General features: G+C 49.1%; 1 long non-coding RNA gene across 1 annotated transcript; it reads left to right on the forward strand.

The window, feature by feature from the left end:
* The first annotated feature begins 49 nt into the window (after positions 1 to 49).
* Positions 50 to 3201, forward strand: LOC121831459 (uncharacterized). Its single transcript, XR_006074911.2, has 2 exons — positions 50 to 188; positions 2963 to 3201. It is a non-coding gene; the product is annotated as an uncharacterized LOC121831459 (long non-coding RNA).
* The last annotated feature ends 1142 nt before the right edge of the window (positions 3202 to 4343 follow it).

Genomic DNA, 4343 nt, shown 5'->3' on the forward strand with positions numbered 1-4343 from the left:
ACCATTGGCCCCAGGGACTGCCAGTCGGCTCTGGGGTGGACGCCAACTTGAGGTCTCATCCTCACTCTGCATCTATTGGCAAACAGAAAGTTTCTTCCTTATGATTGGACAGGGGGCTGTCAGTAAGACTGAGGAAAAAGCCAATGGAACAGGTGGGGCGTGCCTTGCCCCACCCTAGCCCTGAGCAGGTAAGACTCATTACTCTCCCCTTCCCCCTACCTGTCCAACAGGTGAGTCAGGGGGCGGCATGGGAAAGGACTGACGCCTTCACTGGCCAGCCAACTCAGCGTCAGGCTTATTCATTCTTGCCCCAACGTAGTAATAAGATGTTTGTAAAGCATTTCATAGGCTTTGTGCTAGGTTGGGATTCCTCCCCTCTACAAAAAATAGAGTGTTCCTTCTGTTTAGAATTAGCCTGGGTTTGGGTTCTCCCCTTAATCTTTGTATGACCTCAGGCCAATTAGTTCACCTTTCACCCTGTTTCTTCTCATCTGTAAAGTGGGTTCATTAGCTTTATCTATCTTAGGTTGGAGATTAAATGAAGTAAGCTTTGTGGTGTACTTAAACAGCTGAGCAATGTCAGAATTTAAACCAATGATATGGTCAGTTCGAGACAGTTCTTAAAGACTGTTGGAGGCAGGGATTTAGCTCAATGGTAGAGCGCTTGCCCAGCAAGAGCAAGGCCTTGGGTTCGTGCCTCAGCTCCGGGGATAAAATAAAAAAAAAAAGAAAACTGTTGGAGGGAGGTAGTATTGCATACCTTTAATCCCAGCACTCAGGAGGCAGAGGCAGGAGGATCTCTGAGTTCGAGGCCAGCCTGGTCTACAGAGCCAGTTCCAGGACATCCAAGGCTGATACACAGAGAAACCCTGTCTCGCAAAACAACAAACAAACAAACAAAAAACAAAACAAAACAACTAAACAAAAAAAATTGGAGCAACAAAATGATCTGCATTAAGAGAATATTTTTAATGGACTTGAGTGACAGTTCAGCTGTACGAGCCTGACAACCTGAGTTTGATACCTGGAGGAGGGAGACAATGGAGTCCCACAGGTTGTCCTCTGACCTCCATTTTCCCACCTTGGTACAGGTGCCACACAGATAAAAGAAAATAAAATGTAATGAATGTAAAAACGAAGCTTCAAAGAGGTCACAAGTCTAGGAAATATGGTGCACTCCAAACTAGAACGCCTTCTTATTTCAAGTCCTACCAAATCCCAGAAAAATAGTTTGACTCCTAAGCAGCAGAGCAGGAGAAGGGTCAACGTGTGTGAGTGTGGGGTGGATAACACCCCAGGGAGAAACAGACTAAAGAGCAGCGATTCCATCAAAGATTACATGACGGTGTCAGGAAGCTTTGGGGAGCTTGGGAGGAAAGTTGGACATTAGATGGAAAGAAAGTACACACAGGCCTAAACAAAAGGGGGCAGCAAGCCCCTCCATAGTGGGCAAGGCTGGCTAGCTATCCGAAAGAACTCCAAACAGACAACTTAGGAAGACGTGGGTATTCCCTCCTGTGGTTGACGAGATGAGTGCTGTTGTAGCTGCACCATGAACCCAGGGTCCTGCATGGGTCCATTCATTCAACACAAGTACTGAGCACCAACTGTATGCTATGCTAGGGGCCAGTTTAGACCCTGGCTGCACAGAAAATTAAAAGTATCCCAACTCTCAGAAAGCTTACAGAGTGACAAGACTAAACAGCCTGTGTGGGTGGGAGTCGGGAGAGTGGCTGTTTAGAAAAGGATTTCCTGAACACACACACACACACACACACACACACACACACACACACACACACACACACACGAGAGCTTATGGGCTAAAATAACTCCAGATGAAGGTATCCTAACAGTCTCTTTGACTACAGTTCCCCAACAGGGAAAGGAATGAGGTTTAACTTGTTCTCTTCCATCCAATAAGTCTTCCTGGAAGGGTCAGAAAGATAGCAACATCCCAGATCCAGTTGCAGCTACACATGCCAGGTTGCCAGGACCACTCCCCTACGCTGTTTCCCTGACCCCCACCCCTTCCAGTTTACCTGGGGATCTTTATCTCCACCTAATCCCTGCCCCCACCTGCCTACTTGCCACCCTCCACGTATAAAGCAGTGATCAGCCCAGGGCTCAGGAAGCGCTAGCTCACCATCTCAAGCTGATGCCTCTGCCAGGTTCCACCCTCCTCCCAGTCCGCCCACCCAGTCACACACCACTTCTAAACCCCTCGCAGGATTCTCTGCTCCGCTCCGAGCCCTTCAGCCAACCGGCAGCAGGGGAGGGGTGTGGGGAGGGCTGTAGCAAGCCTAGGTGGAATTGGGGGGAGGGATTGGGGCTTCTGAATAAGCTCTGTGTACCTCCAGAACGCACCCCTGCTTGTCTTAGTATGTAACAAGCCACAGCACGTCTTGGAGGCCAAAGCTAAACCCGCGGGTGGAGGCTCCACTGTGAAAAGCAGGGCCAGCTCCTCCCAGATGGATGGATTTCCTGTGTGTTTCCTAATCTCCTACTATGTGCCTGCCAAGCACCGGGGCTTCGCCTGCATCTGAGGATACAGAAGGGAATCAGAAAACACTCTTTCCTGGAATCAGCCATCTGCATATGGGATTTGGTCTCCTGGTGGGGAGGGATGTACTTTGGAATAGAGCCGAGCACCACTGTGACCATGGCCTCCTTTGCAGCTTGAACTTGAAGGAGAGGCCACAAGGCCATCTTACCCAATCTTCTGCTTCCCAGCCTTTAAAGGCAAGAATTTTAGTATTTGACAGATCTCCAAAAAAGGGAAATTTTCCAGTCTCCCTTATAGCAAATGCCCTTGTCTCCTTTTTCTGACAGTGGTGCATTTCTTCTGATGTCTAGCTCCAACTCATGGCCCTGCAGTTTAACCTCATTTCTCTTGCCTGGAGCTCAGTAGGAGTGAAATCCTTGGACCACCAAGACGTAACTGATTAACTCAACCTTGCAGCTTTCTGGAGCTTCAGAGTCCGGAGTAACAGGGCACCGACTGGCCCATCCCGCGCTCCCCTGGAGACAGAAACCAACGATAAAGAGGAGGGACTGTGCACCTGGGAGCCTCTTCAAGGCAAAGGTGAACATTAATCAGACAGTGTCCAGAACAGCCCGGCCACCTCCCTGGCTGATGTCATTTCTCTCTCGTGTTCCATAGGCCTCTGGGCCATATAAGGAGAGTTTCTGTTCTTTCTTCTTCTTCTTTCCTAATTATTATTGTAGTATACATGATGGGTGGGTGTGTCGCACACAGCATGCCCTTGAAGGTTGGACAACTTTGTGGAGTTGGTTGGACAATTCCTGTTATTTTTATGTGGGTTCTGGAGACTCAACTCGGGTTGTCAGGTTGTCTACACAGAAACACCTTTACCCACTGAGCCATCCCACCAGCCTGGGTTTCTGTTCTTTATTTGAACTTAATCCTTATGCTGTGGACAGCCTCCTGATGGATGGCAGTCATTTGGAACTATAGAATACACACACACACACACACACACACACACACACACACACACACACACACGCACGCACACACGCACACAGAGACCTTTTCTTCAGCCTCAGGTGGCCTAAGAGATGGCCACTGGTAGAAAGGATAAGGCAGGCTTACTTTTGAATCAAGCAGGGACCTCCACCCTGGCTTTTCTAACAGTAACAAAGAAAACCAGCTACCAACAGCTGAAGCTTTTCTGGGCAGATCTGAATCAAAGGCAGCGTTAAAATCTAAAGGCATCATGGGCATGTGTATCTATCACTCCGGGTGCAGAGCCATCCTTAGGCCTAGGGAAGAGGCCTTCTGTCCTGGGTTCTACCCTTTAAAAGCCCAGACTTTTCATCCTTGTCCTGGCCTTCCTGGGGTTATGAGTCTCCACCCAGAGCCAAGGAGGAGAGAAGGCTGCACAGAACTCACAACTCCACACCGGGTACCAAAAACCCTGGCCCCTGGCGTTCCTTGTCTAGCATGGACTCTGCTTCTAAGCCTACAACTCTTTTTCTTTCCTTCCTTCCTTCCTTCCTTCCTTCCTTCCTTCCTTCCTTCCTTCCTTCCTTCCTTCCCTCTCTCTCTCTCATCTCTCTCTCTCTCTCTCTCCTCCCTTCCTTCTTCCTTCTCCCTTCCTTCCTTCCTTCCTTCCTTCCTTCCTTCCTTCCTTCCTTCCTTCCTCCCTCCCTCCCTTCCTTCCTCCCTCCCTTCCTTCCTTTCTTTTTCCAAATTTGAAGCAAGCTTTAATCAAATACTGGCTAGGTGGATGGACTCTGGCCTGGTCCATACCCAGGTTCCTGGGAAATGGTCCTAAGCCTATGAATCTTTCACGATGTCTCTTGTCCCAAAGGTCCTG

This window comes from Peromyscus maniculatus, chromosome 8, assembly GCF_049852395.1.
Source record: "Peromyscus maniculatus bairdii isolate BWxNUB_F1_BW_parent chromosome 8, HU_Pman_BW_mat_3.1, whole genome shotgun sequence".
In the NCBI taxonomy this organism is placed as follows: Eukaryota; Metazoa; Chordata; class Mammalia; order Rodentia; family Cricetidae; genus Peromyscus; species Peromyscus maniculatus.